The sequence below is a fragment of the Alosa pseudoharengus genome, unplaced genomic scaffold (genome assembly GCF_046254945.1).
Source record: "Alosa pseudoharengus isolate Yale_2024_CS ecotype anadromous, Long Island Sound unplaced genomic scaffold, YU_APseudo_1.1 YU_APseudo_1.1_scf_7, whole genome shotgun sequence".
Lineage (NCBI taxonomy): Eukaryota > Metazoa > Chordata > Actinopteri > Clupeiformes > Clupeidae > Alosa > Alosa pseudoharengus.
Window position 1 is genome coordinate 33,987,669 of NW_027468859.1, and position 21,809 is coordinate 34,009,477.

General features: G+C 42.2%; 1 non-coding gene across 1 annotated transcript; it reads right to left on the bottom strand.

Moving 5' to 3' along the window:
- Positions 1-1,014: 1,014 nt before the first annotated feature.
- On the bottom strand, positions 1,015-1,087 carry trnaa-agc (transfer RNA alanine (anticodon AGC)). Its single transcript has one exon. It is a non-coding gene; the product is annotated as a tRNA-Ala (tRNA).
- Between the last annotated feature and the right edge of the window lie 20,722 nt (positions 1,088-21,809).

A 21,809-nucleotide genomic window follows, 5' to 3' on the forward strand; every position in this document is an offset into this window, starting at 1 on the left:
TACTTTCACTATTGACTGACAATGGGTTACCATCGAAAACATAGGCTGGAAAAAGCAACACTTACCCAAATATTGCTCAAATGACTGAATAAAACAACATTTATCCTGCAGAGGAGTTGCTTATATCTCGTGACAGTGCGTCTTCAGCTGTGCTCCATACGTGTCTCTCGCCTCTCCCCTAATCACTTTTAACCGTCATTACCAATTTGCAAATGATGGTGAATAACTACTCATCATGAGATGTACAGTATTTCGTAATATCTTTATTCTAATTATGTTTACCATTGTAATCGTGCAATTTGTAATGCTTTGCATGGACGTGCGCTGGTGTGGATTCATGAATGATAGAAGGATGGTGCGTGCACCTGCCAATATGACTGTTGACATGCGCTCTTAAAATAGCATATGAACAACTCGCCATTGACTTCTGACCAGGTTTAGGTGGTGTATGATAGCGATTTTTAGACAATGCGCCAGGTCCCTCCCTAGGTTGTTAATTGCCACACCCCTGGGCGCAATGCTTAAAAAATAAAGGTGCAAAATAACGAATTCAACTTCGCGCCGGTGAATAACGAACTTTACGCCATGCGCTGGTGACCCAAAATACAGCCCAAAATACAGCCCAAAGTCTTCTTAAATTAAATCAAAATGATCTTACAAGAAAACACTAGGTAAGTCTTTTCATACTAAAACCAATACCAAATAGATTCTTTGATCTTAATATAAGATTATTAACACTTGGTTAGATTTAATTTTTTGCAGTGTAGCCCATAGCCTACATTTGTCACAAAATAGATCTTTCATGACAGCGGTGGAGGAATATAAGGTTTGCTTGCAACTGATGCAGTTTGTTTGCCCTCTTGTGGACAGTAGTAGTAATAAAGGCCTTGTGTGTATATTGTTCAGTCATTCGGGGTGTGTACTGCCGTGTTCACATATTAAACGTAACATTTACATTGGTCAGAGCGAGTCTTGCTTTTGCCTGACAATATAATATTCCTAAAAAGGTTCTTCTGGAGAATGCGGGCATCGATCCCGCTACCTCTCGCATGCTAAGCGAGCGCTCTACCATTTGAGCTAATTCCCCATGTCGCCATGAAGTTTCAAGATAGCTACTCCACCTAGTGGAAAGATTTGGAAGGACAGCATTAAGATTGTAATGTTTTTTGTAAAAAAATGTTGGAAAATAAACCATTAAAGGTTGTATCAGGGATAGCGGGGATACGTCACTTCTGTCGATGTTCAAACAAAACAGAGAGCTAGCTCAATACTTCCCCTCCGTCTCGTGCAATTAAAACTCTCCTAAACGCGCATCTCGTCGGTTATTGGTTGAAACACTTTATTTTGCCTTTGAGTGCCAACCCTTTGTTGGTAGCAACTGTTTTTGTGCACAGATCTCGGAGCCTACAGAAACGCGTTTTTTTGACGGCCTGCTTATGGGGCAAACAGCTGGCGGACATTAGGAAAGATTAGATGAATGGGATCATTTATGTTTGGGCCTGAAATCGCGGATACAACCTTTAAATGGCACTTTCTGGAGAATTGTGTGCAAAGAAATGGAGAAATCAAGTCTTACATGACATGTGCTAAACTGCAAGGTTATAGCCTGTAGCCTACTTGGCAATGTTGTAGTATCAACAGGTATTAGGGCATTTAGTAGGCTATTTAGGCTACATTAGGCCTGGTGACTGTTAATCAGTCATCACACATTGTATTATTACCTTGTTATGATATAAAAAGTGACCCATACAGTGTGGCAAACATAATGTGCCACATGTTGTGAAAAGGGTCAAGAAAAGTGAGATTTTTTCATTAAATCATTCAGAAGAGACAGCAGCTGCTGTCTATAAAGACCAGGAGTACATCATCTACCGTGAATTTGCAAAGATGGAGACATTCTTTCATTATAGTTGATTCTCATGAAGTAGGAGTTTTTGTAGTGTCAAATTTGTCTTCAGATTTAAAATGTACAAGGCTGAATGACGTATTAAAATATTTCAGGATGCCATATGGGGAACAGGGCAGTTTTGTTGTCTTTCCCCTTTTATATCTAAAATAACTTTTAAATCCCCCCCAACCCTCAGTGTATTACATAGTGAGCTTCGTTAAGACGAATGAAGTGGAGGTGGTGCCAGGTGTGTGGGTGGAAGGAGAGACTTGTAAATGGCCTAACTACAAACTCGATGCCATGTTGAAGGCCATCAAGAACTGTGAGATGCCTAAGGGACTGTACGATATTTAGCGGGGGGGGAGGGCCGGTCGCCAGACGATCGGGTTAAACATTTTCTGCCTGGCCCTCCCCCCTGGTCACATTTTTTTTCCCAGGGGCCTCCCCCCGGCTCAAAAAAATTCTCCTAGGCCCTCCCCCCTACGTGAATCAAATAAAACTGGTCGAAAATGACGTTTACAAGGTTAAAACGGCCAGCAAATGTCATAAGCACACATACACACACACAGGGCTACAAACCAGTGTTGCGCGGGTTTGGTCACAAGCGGTCCGCGGTCGCCCGATATTTTAATCAACCCGACCGCAACTCGGACCGCGAATATTAATCAGGACAAAATTATACCCGACCCGCGATCCGACCCGCTTATTTTTCAAAATGTGTGCTTTTGGTTATAGCCTGCATGCAGTAGTCCATTTCTGTAAAACAAACTAATTTATTTGCGAAACGTTATGCAGTAGAACTACACGCAGGCATGCAGGACATAATGTTTGCGCAGGAGAGAGAATGAGAATAAGAGCGCAAGCACGCACGCAACCACCAAGGATTAGAACACTAAGATTTGGCCATGGACATACATCTTTCGAAAATAGAAATTGGGAGGCAAGGTAGGCAAGAGAGATACATTGCTGGTCAAAACGTTAGCGTGAACTGGTTTAAAATGCTGAATGAAGCACAAAGCTTTACTAAAGCACATCCACTGTTTAAAGTCACAAACACAACGAGGTAACTTTTATGCATGCGCGAACCTCTACATACCGGTAGATATGTCTGTGTAGTCTGTGCCATAAGAGTTAAGGCTGCCCGTTTCGGCTGTCATACTTTTAAATGGCTTCGCAAGAAGTAGGCCTACATAGACCATAACTTGTACTACTGTCATCTTCTTTAAGAACTTTTTCCAATATTTCCCATAGCCTACAGTATATCGCTTTTCCCGAAGGGGTCTTTATTATTTTAACTCGCGTCTTCAGCTTCTTTACTGTTGACTTAACTGTATTGATGCTTTACTGTATTGATGCTAGCCTTCTCGTTATATTTTAAGTAGGCCTATTTGTAGAAAATATATATTTAATTCATTTTAACTGACCCGCCCGCAAATGACCCGAATATCATTAAAATATTTGGTTTATGACTCATAACCGCGGGTGACCTGCAAGCTTACGAGGGGAGTTGTGGGAGATTCAGGTAGGGTTGCGACTTTTTGGACTCGCCCACTCTGTCAAAGAGACGTAAATCATGTTTTGGCCTAGCCTACAAACCTTTTAAAATATCGAAAACGGATCATTGATCAGGGGAAAAAAATATCATGGATCAGGAAAAAATTATTTTCCTCGGCCCTCCCCCCAGGCCAAAAAATTTCTCCTGGGCCTTCCCCTAAGGCTTAAAAAATTGTTTTGGGCCCCCCCCCCCCCCCCCCGGTAAATATCGTACAGTCCCTAAGGAGACCTGGACAAGTTATGACATCAGGGTTCTTTACAAAGCAAGTGAGTGTTCACTCTAATCCATTGTTCATGGGAACTAAATCAAGCCACCTTTTTTATGTATTTCTTAAAATGTAAATGTAACGGTAACACTTTATTTGAAGGTGTCTACATAAGAGTGAGCCTTATTAGCATGACGCACAACATTAATGACACTTTTATGTTTATGACTGGTGCCATTAAGTGTATTATTTGTTTTTTTGTAATGTAAAGTTGACACTGGGATGCAGACATTACAAGAACCGAATGATTTAATATATAACAATCATGATCTAATCTCACTGTTCAGACCCTGAAGGGATTTGTTTTCTGTTCATTGCTTTTTGTGAGTGTTTCTACTTATCTCAGTAAGTGTGTGAATGACGCTATTTTCCGCGTCTTTTTTATTCCAACCGTGGGCACTTCGGAGCAGAAACGAATTTCTTACTTGAATTACTTACACCTGGCTTGACATAGTCGCTCCTACTCATCCTGGATTGGCATTAGTGAAACGAGTTGAGCTAGGATGACCAGACAACGCTATGTCAAACCTCGCTTTATCACTTATCTTGGATGTCTTAATTCTGCCTTTGTGAAATACCCCTCCGATATCTGCAACACATATCCAGTCTAGTTGTTAAATGTCTAAATGGCTTGCTATAAATGACCGCATTTGACAACATATTAATAGGAGACAGATAATACGGATATTGTTATACAAGTGGAAACCTTCGTCTTTACATAACTCCAGAAAATGACAATGTTTAATGTTCAACAATTCAATTGGGCAAAGCCTTGCCCCGACTGCTTAGTTCGTTCACTCACTCACTCAATACTATTATACAGTGACTACATCACGTATAACATTAAAGGTGCTCTAAGCGATGCTGGGTAATGTCACTTCTGTTGACAAAACAGAGAGCTAGCTCGCTACTTCCTCCCCCTCCCTTCCACGCTGCTCCCGTGCAATTGAAACTCTCCTAAACGCGCATCTTGTCTGTGATTTGCTGGAACAGTTTGTTATGTTTTCATGGTCTAGGTTTTCCCAGGTTGTTTTTGTTGCCGTTTTTGGAGCCTGGGCTGTCCAGAGATCGCGTTTTTTTTTACAGTGTATTCAGGACACAGACACCTAGCGGTTGGTTAGGTGATGTTTTCAGTAAGTGACTTGTTGAAGTTGAAATGTTTTAGCCTAAATAACGTGTGCCATCACTTAGAGCACCTTTAAGTTTCTGAATTTCGTCATTATTAATTTGCCTTCAAAACACAACATAACCATGGTTAACTGACGTGAAATTAGCCTTGCCACAATAGTCACTACTATTAGCCAACTCCAATCTTGTTCTCTACAAGCCTTTATAAGACTGCCAAATACAACAAAAAACATGAATGTGCGATTTTACATGTACAAGGTCATCCCCATGTCTAGAAGGTGCTAAGGTACAAAGCCCAGTGTCTGTTTTCAGAGACACCTGTTTCTGAATTGGCCTCCAGTGATTTATCACTCAATTGTTGCCCTCAGTAATATGGCAGCGCCGTTGACATACGTTCTACGTAGCACTCAGCCAGGATCGGGCCAACTGTGTTTGATGCTTCCCCCTAGCGCCTATGAGCGGAAAAACCACCCTTGCAACTGTGGGCCGGCGGGCCGATGGCCTCAGTGTCAGGAAGTATAACGATTGTAACGAATTGCTTTCCTGCATTCAAATAAACATACACGCCAGGCACCGGCTAGAAAAAGGTAGCGATGGAGTTTCTCAGACATTTGTCATGACAGAGCCAGTGAAACAGTAAGGAAATTGCCAATACTGCATAGTTTACCCTTAATCAGTTTAAAATTTACCAAACCTCATCCAACTCCCCTACACTCCTGTTATCATCTGGCTGGTTGATGTTCTGGCAAGAGTTACCATGACAGTTCCCACAAGCAGAAATACACTTGACTCCTTGCTTTTTACAGCAGCAAAACCGTATGTATGCTTGCTGTTAAAGCAACACCAAAGAACGTTCCCTCTGTCGCACGCACACTATTTGTTTGTCCAGCACCGGCTTTGCAAATAACGATGTCCACAGACAAGGTAGAATACGTTGCACGATATATGAAATACGATGTATTGTGACATCAGATGCAAGTCAAATTTGTAGTTTCTTATGTCTCATTCCATCGAACTACAGACCCGCTACCCGATCTGGCAAACTTACATAGTGCGGTTATAGCCAATAGAGGGCCGCAACGCAAATACAGAAGTGCCGTTCACCCTGTTACAAGTTAATGAACCAGTGAAACGATTTTGGAAACTTTATTTTAAGGTACAAAAAACTCTTTGGTGTTGCTTTAAAGGGAATGACAGATGTAAAGGATGTTACGGCCAAAATAGGCCGGCACGATAAATCGTTATAAAATCACGATCTCAATTCAGCCCTGTGTGCGATTTAATTTTTAAATGACTTCGATTCTCATTTAATTTTACGAGCCGACTGCATCACAAGCGCTACTACTTTTTTCTGTTAGTTTTAAAGCGCTTCCAAGCGCTGCAATGCTCTCCATTCTCACAAAGTTCAGGGCTACACCCTCAGCAAATGACAAAGCGGCTTTCAGTTACGTGTTTCACTGGTGGAGCGAGTACAGTAGTTCGAAAGCCTTCGAGGCTGCAGCATCGCCGAACTAGTGCGACAGGAAATAAACAAAATTGATGTTGATTAAAACCCAGGTAGCCTACTAGCAGTGTTGGGGGTAATGAATTACAAAGTTACGCGCTAAAAACAAACAAACAAAAAAAAAACATGGGTACTAGTGGCAAGAATCAGCCAACCACTCAAACCGAACTGAATGGCCAGTTGAATGTTAAAGTGTAATTCCGGCGAAAATTGACCCAAGGGTGTTTTTCTGCATTGAAACACATCAAACTAGATGTACCGCATAGCGGTACAAAATATGACCGCCGCTCAGTCCTGTACATCCATTCCGCGAAAATAAATCATATTAATGAATGTCTCCATCTTCTACTCCATCCCCCACTCTTGAAACTTTTGTGTATGCTTGTTTGGAATGTGTGTTTGCACACAAAGTAGCCTACTGGCGCTGCAAAGGTGAATAGATTTGTTTCTGGGCCAAAAAATTTTTAGCATTGTTATAAAACCTTTAAAATCTCTAAACAATCACAAGTAGGGCAGTTCATCACAGTCCATCCATTGCAACTGGACTGATGAAAGGTACACCTGTAGGCTACATTGTATTTGGGAAAAGCAGAAGGTAGCAGCATAATGTATTTATTTATTTATTATTAAATAAAACAATGCCTGTCAGTTCCATGCAGTTTTCAACAGCTATCAAGAAGAGAGGTCATGTCATGGATTTTTGTGAATGTTTCTTCTTCTACATATGCATAAGTTTTTAATCATTTAGTTCAAATGATATTCAGCTTTATTGTCAATGCACAAATTAAATACCAGTAGTCTAAAACAAAATGCCGTTTTACCCAGTGGTGCAAATAACTGACATGTCCAAAAGGGCCTTCATGAAATGCGTTGCGAGACTGTTCATACACATTGTAAAGCAACACCAAAGAACTTTTCCTCTGTCGCACGCACGCTATTTGTTTATTCAGCAACGGCTTTGCAAATAACGATGTCCATAGACAAGGTAGAATATGTTGCATGATTTTATGAAATTACGATGTATTGCGACATCATGCAAGTCAAATGTGTAGTTTCTTATGTCTCATTCCATCGAACTACAGATCCGCTACCCGATATGGCAAACTTACATAGTGCGGTTATAGCCGATAGAGGGCCGCGAAGCGAATGCAGAAGTGCCGTTCACCCTGTTAAGAGTTGATGAACCACGGAAACAATTTTGGAAACATTATTTTAAGGTACAAAAAACTCTTTGGTGTTGCTTTAACGGGCAAAGTTGAAGAGCTACTGTCCGTTATTGTTTGTGCAAATAATATGCTGATTCATGTTCCCTTGCATTTTGCAACTATGAGGTCCATGGTTAAGCTCAATCTTTTGACGCAATCTTTTGATTTTCACCCAGCCTAGTCCATGGTAGGCGCCCAATAGAAATATTGTTTAATTTTGCGATTGAGATATCCACGCACTGGCGCCCCCCCGCGACGTGTTCGCCCCCCGGTCTTAGAGCTATTCTAAATGCAAAAATGCAGAGGGAGTTATGACAAAACCGTGACTGTTAACAAACTATAAGCTATATAAGGTAGGCCCTATGCTAGGCCTATTACACAACACAAATTGTCACTAGGCTATGCTGGCGACCCAAATAAAATCTCCTTTGGAACCAATGGCTTACACCTTACAGTATCAAGCTGCCACCTCTTGGCGAAAAGTTAATAGTTTTGCATATCAGTAGTAATACATTTCACGTAGCTGTGTGAATCACGGAAAGGGCGAATGAAGTGGACACTTCTAAATGGAACCCAACCCACTGTACAGTAGCTCAAGGTCTGTGGCTAAAGCAGCTATAATGAAAGCGTTATCATTGTTTGGATACTTCACACACACGTGTTTTCGCATAGACTACAACTACCAAGCTGGAATCAAAGCACATCGACTCCCCTCTCACACCCTAAACACGCACTTCGAACAAACAAAAAGCGCCTCAGTCTCACGGAATAGCCATAGGCAAAACTGTATCTGACCGGTGTAACGTTGGTACTAAATCATCCATCGCAAAGAATGATTTTTGTAGCACGTGCAACAAATATGTGTAGGTACAGCTCTGCCCTGAATACATCTCAACGTGCGCTCTAAAACATCTGGTTTAAATGGAGATGTAGATCATCACGGGTGCGTTAATAAATCTACATTGCGGCGAGTTGACACAAATTATTCACTTTGACGAATTTATGTAGTTTCAGTTACTTTACTTTGAGCCATGCTCTTCCTTACTTGAATCACCTTTGAAAATAGAGGATTGAAGTAGCCTATATGGGTGTTTGGGAATGAACGTTGACTCAGATGCTTTTTGAGACCTTGAGCAGAAAATGTCCCAGCTTGGTAGCCTATAAAGGCATTTATGGTTTTCTACAAATATATCAATAATCAATTTGGCCTCCATCACTCAACCATGCTAACGGTAACATTATTTTACCTACGTTCTGCTATTGATAGGATTAACGTAGCCTACCTGCAGTAAAAAACAATCATGTCCGATAAACATTCTCAGATTTATTTCGGCTTCAAGAGGAAATGGGAATTACATGTCATGTAGAAATCACCCTACCCTTAGACGTTCTCTGCGGTAAACTACTGTAGCCTACAGTCTTGTCCTTGTAGGAAGCGTAGTGTCTTTCCAACCCACTTTAGATTAACTTCCAACAAAATTACGTCTCACTGCAACGATGCGCCATCTAGTGGACACACGACTACTTATCGCCAATACTGGAAATCCAGCAATGATGATGAATATTTATTTTGGCTTTCTTTTAATCCTACTGAATTTGTAATTATGTATCGGCCGTTCTAATACCGATAGTATGTGGGTGCCTGTGTGTGTGTGTGCATGTGTATATGTGTGCACCACCATCTACAGGCCAATGAGTGTACAGTCACTAAATGTACACATAACTTAATTTTTTAGACCCCCCCATGGATGAAATTCTACAAAACTTGGCATACCCCCAGAGAATGTCAGGTTAATCATACACATAACATTTGGTGCAGTTCTGAACGTCTTTACTGAAGAGAGGGGCGATTAAAGCAGAATGATATTGCATTTTCATTTTTTACCGGGGGGGTGCAAATCACAAATGAGTGATTATGGGCTAGGTTGATGTGGGCCCTTGAGACCAACATACCATAAAAATGTCTTGATCCTCGGTGCCACAGTTCAGGTAGTTATTTAGGAAAAACTGCATTTTTTGGGTTTCGGGGGGCCCAGCGCGGAGGGGGAGTGGCCCCCGGGGACCAAACGATTTTTTTCTGTAAAAGTCTAGTGGGGCTACATACCCACCAAATGTCATGTGCCCCGGTGTTTCGGTGCCCCGGGTATCGTTGACCAAAATTTCAGGAAGTAGATGACTTTGACAATCCCTATATGACTGCTTCGCTAGCGGCGGTCATAATAAGCCGTGGAGACATTAATTTACGTTGATCAACCACTACAGAGCTTGGCCTGGTATATGCTATAGCCCCAAATTGCAAACAGTGGATTAGCTATGGGCAGTAAGCTAAAGGCTTCCCAAATAGCATTTTTTTAACCAATAATATTGTTCAAAACAGCACCAACTCTGGCTGTGATAGGTGGAGCCGACCACAACCTATATTAGTCCAACCAATAGGATTAAATGATACATTTGTGTGGGGTTTCCCGAAGTTAGTCGAAGTGGTGATGTTTGAAGCCACTGGAAAAAAGTGTTAAACAAACAACACACGCGTTAGTAATAGTAAGATGGCGGCATGATTTAGAAGCTGCGAAGAACGGGATTTCTTCTTAAATAACTTTGTAGAAAGTGAGTCTGAATCGGACTTTTATGGACTTTTTACGGACTTTTATTTGACTTTAACTCTGACTTTTGTGCAGTTGAAAGAGATGTGAAAAACAGTGACAATGATCGCGTACTGGCCAGTCGCATTGGTGTTTTCATGGTTTTCATCCATTTATCAATCATAAAGTAAGATATGCTTTTTTAGACGTGATGTACCACTATCGGACACATTTTCTACTACATTCCTAGGTGTTGCCATTGCAGATAGCTTGCAAACGGTAATGTAGTAATAGTAATGTTGATATGTTGCCAACGTTGGCATTGCTGGAGTCGCTATTGAAAAATCACGCACTAAATAATGACAGTATATAATCGTTTGCCATGTCTATTGTGTATAGCTTTCATTTCATAGGGATAAAAAGTCGGTTTAATTTACATTCGTTTCGATGACTTCAGATGTTTTACCTCTTCCATTTAAGACATTGTTAGGCCTGTCGCGATATTCAATAAATCAATTAATCGCATGATAATTAAAATTAGCTCGATAATTTTTCTGGCCGCGATAAATGCCATTTGCATGCTTGTTTGTTTTCCTCGTCTCTCTCTCTCCCTCTCTCTCGGGTCCTTAGAGTAACGATGAGTGAACCCTCATGTCAGTCACTTGTCAGTCGCATGGTGTGTGGGGAGGCGGGACTACTGGCGTAGCCTACCACAGAGTGCAGCTAAAGAGCCGCGTGAGAAGTATACCGGTAGGCATTAGGCAGAGAGAAAGCTAGTTGCGAGTTCGAGTAGGCTACGCCTAATAAAGACAAAAAAGATGGAATTGGTATCTAAGCCAAACGCGACAGCTGCAGTGTGGGAGCATTTCGGATTTAAACCGAATGCCCGTGGTGAACCACTGAACGTGTGCGAGTCGGTGTGTCGCATTTGTTGGAAAACAGTCGCAATTAAAAGCGGCAACACAACAAACATGCATATGCATCTAAAACACAATCATCCGCTGCAGTTTTCCCAGTTGGGGAAAAAAACAACAACAAGTGGGCCGTCTTCCTCTTCCCGAGGAAAATTCTCAGAACGACAATATTATCGCTTATCGCAATAATTTCTGAGACAATTTATCGTCCAGCAAAATTTGTTATCGTGACAGGCCTAGACATTGTGCCCTATGGCTATTTTTTATCCTCTCTAGGTTTACAATAAATAATATGATCGTTTTGTTTTAGCTGTATGAATGGTACCCATGTTGTGATGTTAGATAATCATTGTAACAGGTCCCTGTGAATATACAGGTATCTTTCAGATGACTATAGGTAACAGTCTTTTTCTTATTTTCATTCAGAAAATCTATGCCTACCCAGTATTTCGCTGCCAGGGCAACCAGACTTCTTATGGCACTGTCGGAGGAGGCAAAGACGGTTGGAACTGTGAGTTCTGGAAGGGCTAAACCCAAAGAGGAGGTGCTGGCAGAGGCCAGTACTTTTGTCACTGATCACGCTGGAGACCTGTAAGGGTCCTGTCGTGTGTTTTCCCTGTTTAGTGTTTTCCTTCATGTCTGCTCCTCTTCCTGTGTCCTGTACCATGTGTTTCTTTGTTTGTTTTGCCATGTGTTTCTGTTCCCTGTGCCTGTGTCTCCACCCCTCACCTGATCTCGTTAGTCTGTTAGTTTAATTATGGTTTCCACCTGAGTCTTGTTCCTTGTTCACCTGTGCCCTGTTAACCCCTGTGTATTTAAACCCTCTGTCTCCCCTCAGTCCCCTGTCGGTCTTTGATGTTGTTTTGTGGTTGTAGTGTGCTTTCTCATTAAAGATTCCTATTCTCAAGTTCGATCTCTACTTGCCCTGTGCCTCGGTCCAGCTCTCCATACTGCAACCCTGACAAGACCCCACTGAAAATGTATGCCTACCCAGTATTTTGCCACCAGGTCAACCAGAATTCTCATGGCGCCTTTGGAGGAGGCAAAGACGGTTGAAACTTCTGGAAGGCCTAAGTCTAAAGAGGAGGTGCTGGCGGAGGCCAGTACTTTTGTCACTGACCATGGTGGAGACCCCACTGACAGGTTCTAGTACTGGCTGACTGCAAGCTGCAGTTTGGCATGTACCAGGGCCAGAGATTTAGATGGCTCCTGGAGAACAGTCTTGGCTATGCACTGTGTTTAGTGCGTAGTATTTCAAAGGAAAGAGCGCAGGCAACCCCTCTGTCAGAGAATAAACAGCTGTTCCTGCAGTACACATCTTCTGTCTTTATTGTACAGTGGAGTTTAGTTATATGTTTATACTTATACCAGAGTTTCCGCTAGAAAAAAATGGTGCCAGTCAAAGTGACCGGCAGAGGTTTCGTTTTCCGGACATTTTGATGATATGCCGGTCAAATATCCTATTATCCCTTCTTAATTAGTCAAATTTAGGAAAACTGGAGACAGGCTATGTAGCTTAAAGAATGACATAATCAGGCTGTATAGAATGCAACATGTTCATTAGCCCAACTTAAACATGCCTAACAAGATCTAGCCAGTATCTTTTAATGGACAGCAAGAGTCCGCTTCGTTCGTTGTTTTAAAAAGGCTACGTTGTTTGCTGCTGCTACCCACGTTATCTCCAGTGGTGACTGTTTAACTTACACAGATGCGCACACACAAGAATGAGTGCTCACACCACTACCCCCTAATGCTATGCCTCTTTATTTGATAACAATAAATTAAGAAATGTTTCCTATTCTGGGAAATGTTTTTTTTTTTCTTTCTTTCGGCCGCGGTTCAATGATACCGTTTAATTGTGCCAGAAATTATCCGCGGAGAGGTAGGCTAATCGCCTCGTCGAGGAGGCCCTAACCCTGCAGATCATAGACAGAGAACGCATAGGCCTACTGTATGCTTTGGGTAAAGAACACCAGTGTACACGGAGAATGACAGTATCTTGGAGTGGCCGCACCCCCGCAACTCCACTTCCAATGTCACTGATTCTGACAGATACGCCCGACACTTCTGCTTTTTATCTGGTGGTGGTGGAGTTGACCGGACATCTGAGGCTTCAGACATTACCAATTTATCATCATCCATCGCGTCTGGCCTCTGAAAAAACTTTTAAGGCTCTGCCTGGGCCTGGCCATGTTTGAACCGCCTCACTCATTTGTTCGTATTTAACATGGACGTTTTAAGCGTGCGCTTTCTATTTGAAATGCAGCAGGCTATGCGTGTTGTTTAATAGCTTACTTTTAACGAGCCTGTTCATTTAAAAACATAGCCAGAGGACGTATAATATAGGCTTACCTATTAAGGCTTATTCTCAAATTCAGATTGCGTTAGGGGACGGGATTATTAGCCAATTTCAATCGGACAATTTGACCGGAGAGATTTAATTTTGTCGGACATTTCATTTTTTTTCCGGCCAATGTCCAGTAATTACCGGACAACGGAAACCCTGACTTATACTTATGTTTACCATTTCTGCTGTAAGTGCATGTTGTGTGTGATGTCTGTATGCTACTGAGACCCTTGAATTTCCCCATGGGGATCAATAAAGTATCTATCTATCTATCTGTCTCATGTCAGAGAGATGACAGGAACTGGAGCTTTAGGAAGAAGCATGAAATTCAGGCTAAAACGCGGGAAACTGGAGACCAGGGCTGTTTAATGGTGGAGTTTGGAGATTTCCAAGGCCGCTCCATGAAGGAGGTTGATAAACAGCTGTTCCTGCAGTACACTTCTTACGTCAGAGAGATGATAGGAACTGGAGAAGTTTAGGAAGAAGCAGGAAATGCTGGCTAAAGCACGGTAAACTGGGGGGCTGTTTGATGGTGGAGTTCTGAGAATTCCAGGGCCGGTCCATGAGGTATATGAGGACCAGAGCAAGGAGGCCCAGGCCCTCATCAAGTACCTGGTTACAGCAGATGCCCGGCCCAACACCAACATGGCCATATTCAAGGCATATGTCTTGAAGAGACGCACATCTTCCTCCAGCATTTCTGCACCTCCATCTGCAGCCTCCAGGTGCCTATCTTAATGTAGAGCAGGAAGTACTCTGGGTCTTGGATACAGCCCACGTGTTTCTCCTGCTCCTGCCATATCTGCTGGATCCGTTCGTAGCCCAGAGTGCCCTTCCCACTTACACTGTCAAACAGACTGATCAGTGACCCAATCAGTCTGATGGTCCTCCTGCAGTGCAGCGCTGACCAGGGCCTCAAGTTAACTTTTTTGGCCACCAGCCACTGTCAGGTGGATTTTGAAATCAGTGTTTTTACCAGGCAAATTTTTTTTGGTACCCAAAATAAAGATGAAGGACATAGAAAATGCATAAGAATTGTACAGAATACACATTAGTTATTAACTAACTTAATCTCTTTATGATCAGACCTACATAATTACTTTTTTGTCCCGATTACGGGCAGGGGTGGGTAGAGTACTGAAAATCTATACTCAAGTAAAAGTACAATTACTTTGGTAATAAATTACTAAGTTTTTTGTAGGCCTACATCTTTATATTTTTGATGGCCCTTTAAAGGGATACAAATGTATCCTTTATGCCTATTTGCTTTGTTCCTCCTCTGTACTGAGGCTAATCATATAGTCAAACATATTTTAAAAGCCCAATTCAAATATATTTGATTTAATATACTTTGTCATAACCAGAATTAGCATTAAGTGGCTATGGATTGAAAAGCAGTCACTTCCAATACATTGCAGCTGATTCTTCTGCTTTGAATTGCTAAAAGTCTGGTTATAACTTCACCATACAGACAATGTAACCTAAAACAATGGCTATATTATGGGTAGACCTAGACTATGTTTACATGAAGCAGGGTATTTTCCTAAACGAATATCTGGCCATCTACGTTTGCAAATAAAACTGCATGTACACGAGACTGTTTATTTTTAAAATGTGTTTACACGAACCCGTGTACATACATGCTGTCATGAGCACGCCAAACCACAGTGGCAGTCTAACGATAAGCTCAAGCTCACATTAACCAATCAGAACCCGGAAAAGTAGCAGGTGAGAACATGTAAATGTAAACATTGGTCGCACATTTGGTGTACTTCTGTCGCATACTGTGACGTTGGCTGCCCAAAACTCCGTTTACCACTTTGGCTGGAGTTTTTTTGGATAACCGTTTTACGGGGCGAATTCTCCGTTTGCGTCTAAATGAAAGGCTCAAACGTAGGGAAATGTCTTCGTTTATAAAAATACACATGCTCGTGTAAACGGGGTCCTATATTTAGGCTATAGCCTAGGCATATCCACTCGGGCAGAGCGACAGAGCAGGCTACATAAACAAATACTAGGTTTTTTCTAACTTGTATGCTCAATTTCCAGTGCATTTTCTTTGCTTGTAAATTAAGTTGTAGGCGTACTTTCCTTGTCCAATGTGATTGTTGAACGATGCTGGCCAGAAATGAATATAGGTGAAAGGTTACGTGTCATGTCATACCTCTTGTCTCGTTGCTACTCTCAGTCTCACCAGAAGATGCAGCAACTCAGGACGTCATTGTGTTAACTGAGCTGTTAGATATATAGAACATCTACTTCTGTGTAGTAGGCTACATAGGCCAGCCATTACTTTTATAATCGCGGGGAAACGTAGCAATGCATTCTAAAGCCCTGTTTCTTTTCTCCCACGCCATTGTGCACTGGGGGAGGTGCGCTTTTCTCCCTCGAGATACTTTCTCCTAGCCTGACGTAGTCATACTCAATTCTAGTCAGAATATGAGTCTGATACTGCTCCATTGGGACATAATTATGGGGCGTGTTTCAACCGATACAGGGGGGGAATGCCTCTGCACTCAATTGGATAGACCTAACCAATCAGAGCAACGAAAGGGTAGGCTATTAGGAAAAAACTGATCGCCTATAATCCCCTCCGTTTTTAAAAATAATTCTGTTGAACACTGATATGCTACAAACATGTTAAAGGGACATCAGGCAACGTAAGTCGTTATGTGGTTAAATGACTCATTACAGGGCGAATGAAGACTCTCTCGCCCGCCCCTACTGCCTGTAGGAAGAATATCCCACTTGCAAGTTCAGTGTATCGTACCCGCCGACCTTCAGTCTCACAAAGTCTCAGACATTGCGAGAAGCAGGATCAGTTTACATCCTGCATCCACAGCACAGAGGCAGGCTAACGAAACGCTAGCGATTGTTGCAAACGTGTGTATAATGGCAAAGCCGGCGAAGAAGCAGTGAAAACCCTTGACGGAAGATGCAAAGAAAAGGAAAATAGCTTCAGACCGAGCGAGGGCTCGCACATGTATCGACACGTGTAGACGCTAGTTGGAGTTTCGTAGAGAAAAAGCATCAGGTTTGCCTGGTGTCCCTTTAAACAGCTGGGAAAGGCTGTCGCAAATCCCTCGAACAGGTGGTCAATCAGAGATTTCAAACGAATGAGGGAACATGTCGCAATGCAACAGCGCTGTTTTTCCTTGACGGTATCCCCAGGTTGTGGATGGATATCCACAAGGGAGTCGTCAGTTGGCTCAACACAAGGATTCCTAACTCTCCCCGTTCTAAGGGAGCTTCCCCCTGTGATAGATTATCCCTAAAAGGGTTGCGTGGGGAGAGAGTTATCACTTGACCCAGAGGTGGGGACTCATTATCCCCTGGGATAGAATTCTCAGGTGGATCTGGGTCCGTCTGAGTCTGGACAGTGGCCCTTCGCCCGGTGTTGGGGCCTGTTCTGTGTCAATGAGTAGTTCCTCACCCTGATTTAGACGTTGTCTAAATTTCCTTTGAGCCCAGTCTGTGCCAATTTTGAGGGCCTCACACCAATTCTGTTGCATGAGAGGTTTCAACTCTTCCAGAATTTGGACAATGCCCTCATGATAATGAGCCTCCAGAATAAGTTGGGTGGTATAGGCCCAATTTTTAGCATTGCCCTCAAGGAGCATTTGGGTGGATTCCTTGAGGGCTACTGGTTTAATCACTGAGCTCAAATACTCAACAATCCGTAGAAAAGTCGGTGGTTGTTTAGAGTTTGTTTCAGGAGAAACATTTTCCAAATGGCGTACCATCCGAATGAGATCATATACTTTTCTAGTAATGATCTTTTGATTTGCATTCATAGGAATGAAATTCCTATTGGAATTGAAGGAGGGTTGGGGTGCCCTAGGACAAAAGGAAAATTCTGTTGGGTCCAAGGATTTGTCCGATTTCGATTCCTAGGTTGAGAAATAAATTTGTTTTTGTTTTTTCCCAAAACGTCAATGGGAGAAATTAATGGGGAATTTACTTCCGGAAACTAAGACCCCGTTTACACGAGCATGTGTATTTTTATAAACGAAGACATTTCCCTACGTTTGAGCCTTTCATTTAGACGCAAACGGAGAATTCGCCCCGTAAAACGGTTATCCAAAAAAACTCCGGCCAAAGTGTTTTTTTTGGAAAACTCCGTTTATGCATTTGGTTCTAAACTGTGGTAAACGGAGTTTTGGGCAGCCAACGTCACAGTATGCGACAGAAGTACACCAAATGTGCGACCAATGTTTACATTTACATGTTCTCACGTGCGACTTTTCAGGGTTCTGATTGGTTAATGTGAGCTTGAGGCTATCGTTAGACTGCCACTGTGGTTTGGCGTGCTCATGACAGCATGTATGTACACGGGTTCGTGTAAACACATTTAAAAAAAAAAACGGTCTTGTGTACATGCAGTTTTATTTGCAAACGTAGATGGCCAGATATTCGTTTAGGAAAATACCCTGCTTCGTGTAAACGTAGTCTAAGCTCTCTCGGAGGAGGGGCGGGACTGTGATGCTCTATTGTGGAGCAAGTATGCCCGTCCTAGATCGGGCAGACCAATTAAATCAGGCTTTACGAAAGATGATGGACAGGTGAGCAACAGCGCCTGGTCTATCACGTCATCTGAGCACGCTTAGATTAGGCTTATGTTTGAAACAAAAACGCTGTGGCTAGAAGGATACATGGCTTTTAAGACCCCATACTGAGAACAATTATTTCTGAAAACTTTGGCCAAAGTTGAGATGTGGGAAATCTCGTGGTTGTAATTTGTGGAGAAGAAGGATGGTTCGTGTGTTTTCTTCCTAGACCTCACGGTAAGCTATTTCGTTGCTCTGATTGGTTAGGACTATCCAATTGAGTGAGGCATTCCCCCCTGTATCGGGTGAAACACACTCCATAATTATTAGACTAGCCTAGAAATCTAGACACACCCTAGCGGCAGGGCTAGTCTAGCAACTCTCCGTTGGCTTGTGAGCTCGAAAAATTAAACTTTGTGGTGAATTTTCATGAAGATCCCATGTGTTGTCAGGCAGAAGTCGAAGGATGGTGTTGTGCACATGCGCAGACACGACACAGGCCTACTGCAGATTATTTAATAATATTTGTGACAGCTTGGTGAGCTCATCCACCAATATAATTATTGAGTGTATACTGATTGGCTACAAGGGGGTCTGCCATTTACATAGGGGGCAGACGCCCGGCCAGGGTTGGCCATATGAAAAAAGGAGGTGTTTTGATAACTTACAAAAACTTTCCCCAAGAGGAAAATCCTCAGAACGTGCGCACCTTCTCCCCAAGGCCTGGGTCGTTGAGTCTCCGCTGCAGAGGACATCCATCATTCGCAACTCCTGCCTGGCGACACTTAGTCTCTGTGCATTTTTCAGAGCTGTACCAGGAGGACTTGTGAATAAAAGGCCACAACGGCCACTTCTCATCTCAGACCATTCTCCGCTGTTTTCTCTTTGTTCAGAGTGCTGAGTTAGAGTTAAAAGTTATAGATTTTTTCCACGACAACTTCTATCAGGCCAATCAAATCGTGTATAGTCCTTAGGCGGGCTTAACATAATGATTGATGGCAGAGTTGCAACGGTTTGGCTTTAATTCCCTGCTACTTGAAAACAAATAAGATAATGTTGCTGTTGGCGAACAGTGTGACACGAGTTAAGCTTTTACAATAACTTAACCAAAAACATAATAATGCTTAGATCTGACAGGTTTTGTCAAAATGTAACTCAAAACTATCCAAGGCACGGAGTCGAGAAAGAGGGTGAGAGATTAGCCTATAACAATTCGGCTATTTAACAAAGCCTCGTAAAAAATAACTGCCATAAATCCTCAAATTATGGCCTTTTATTTACTTAGGCTGCGCAAAGCACAGGGCTTTATTTGGCGCAGGCGTAGGCTATATTGAGTTGGCCTTTATTTCTACGTATGTTTTATTATGAGACATGCGTTTCGTTTGGAGCGCATATCGCTATCAAAAGCAGAAGATTTTCCGTTTGGTTTGGGATTTTATTTACTTTTGGACAGTTTGATTATATTGCTCAATGTTGGGACTGATTTGCACTGAAATCTGGGGGGTATTTGACGGCTCACTATTACATTTCATGTAGTTGAAAGAGTCGGGATTTTCACCCGCTGTTTATTGTGAGACGAGGCAGCCTAAATTGAGTTTGAATTGCATGATTTACTTTATTAAATTCGTATCAAATTTGCATATCAATTACGTCAGCACGTTGTGTGCCCCCCCCCCCCCCCAAAAAAAAAAACAATAAATAAAAACGATGATGGCCCTTTAATTCCTCTTTACACCTGTTTGCTTTTCTCCTACTCACATGCAACTTTAAGAGCCCAATTTTAATATATTTGATTTAATATACTTGTATATTAATTGATAGTCTTCTACAACGGTAGTCTATAGCCTACACCAGAATGAGCATCAAGTGGCTGAAAAGCAGTAATTTCCAACCTTATTCCCAGCTTCTGCATCTGCTACTTAAACTACTTAAAGCAGCACCAAAGAACTTTTCCTCTGTCGCACGCACTATTTGTTTATCCAGCACTGGCTTTGGAAATAACGATGTCCACAGACAAGGTAGAATATGTTGCATGATTTTATGAAAGTACGATGTATTGCGACATCAAATGCAAGTCAAATTTGTAGTTTCTTATGTCTCATTCCATCGAACTACAGATCCGCTACCCGATCTGAGTGCGGTTATAGCCGATAGAGGGCCGCGAATGCAGAAGTGCCGTTCACCCTGTTACGAGTTGATGAACCACTGAAACGATTTTGGAAACATTATTTTAAGGTACAAAAAACTCTTTGGTGTTGCTTTAAAGTCTGATTATAACTTCACCATAGGCTAGGTGTTGCTTTAAAGTCTGATTATAACTTCACCATAGGCTAGGCCTACACACAATTTAACCTTACGGCAATGGTTATATTTTTCTAACTTGTATGCTCGATTTTTAAGGGACACCAGGCAACGTTTTTGTGTTAATTACTCATCTTCGTAAGTCGGTATATGGTTAAATGACTCGTTACAGCGCGAATGAAGACTCTCTCGCCCGCCCCTACTTCCTGTAGGAAGAATATCCCGCTTGCAAGTTCAGTGTATCCTACCCGCCGACCGAAGCCGACAGGCTAACGAAACGCTAGAGATTGTTGCAAACGTGTGTATAACGGCAGAGCCGACGAAGAAGCAGCGAAAACCCTTGACAAAAGACGCTAAGAAAAGGAAAAGAGCTTTAGACCGAGCGAGGGGGAGTTTCGTAGAGAAAAAGCATCAGGCTTGCCTGGTGTCCCTTTAAACTCTGCTTTGCTTGTGAATAAAGCTGTAGCCTACTTTCCTTTGTAGCTGTTGAACGATGCTGGTGAGCGTTTCCCTGTCATCATGTCATGGCTCTCGTCTCGTTGACATTGGTTGTAATCTCACCCGAAGTTGCTGCACCTTCCAATAACGTTGTCGGAGCTGTTAGATCTATAGAGCATCTACTTCAGTGTAATAAAAAGGGCTGGTACTACATAGGCCTGTCATGACTCTTAATCATGGGGCAATAACAGGCATGAGACTCTCACACAGCACAGCCGAACTCACTGCTCACTCAGAAGAGTAAAAAGGGATAGTAGGCTACATGCCATCACATCAAAGTCTCAAAGAACGCCAGAAAAGGTAGCTAGATTTGTAGCTAGTCGCTTTTAAAAAATGAAATCTTGCTAAACATGCCGACAAAGTGTGAGACCTGTTACTGAAGTTCTTATGCAGCAGTGTCAAAAAACCCTACTGGTCGAGATTTATGGTCATTTGGCGTAATAGGAGTGGTGGTAAATGTATCGGTCGCGCACACAATCAACAGTAGCATAGTTGACACAAGTCAGTCAATGTCATGTTTCATATTTAGTAGGCTAAGGGGTCAACATCAGTGTTCAATATGGATTTAATTTCAATCATAGCCGTAATAATATTTAGATGGGTTTTTTCATGTCAGGGAGAGATCACAGTTGGGGGGGCACATTGGTCTGTTTGGGCAGGCATGGCCCCCTAAGGCCTGCCCATGACGCCGACGCTGTATCCAAGAGAGAGATAATAAGTTATACTGTAGAGAGAGGAAGAAAATAAATGATATTCGAGAGAGAGATAAGAGGATAAACGATATTCGAGAGTGAGCTACAATAAACGATATTCGAGTTTTTTGTCGCTATCTTCAAAACTAGCCTCGCAATTGTTTTTTTTTCTTTGCATAATTTTAATTTGCCACGTCAAAATACATACAAATTGATGCCTAGATCATTTGAATACATCCAGCCATCAAAGTTCTACAGCAAAAACGTTTTTCTTACATTTGATGTTCAGGTGGTTAATGTGTTTTTCTCACAGGTGTATTAATCAAGCATCATGCAGTCTGCATTTTTAATCAAGGTGCTTGATTTCATACACCTGTGGAAAG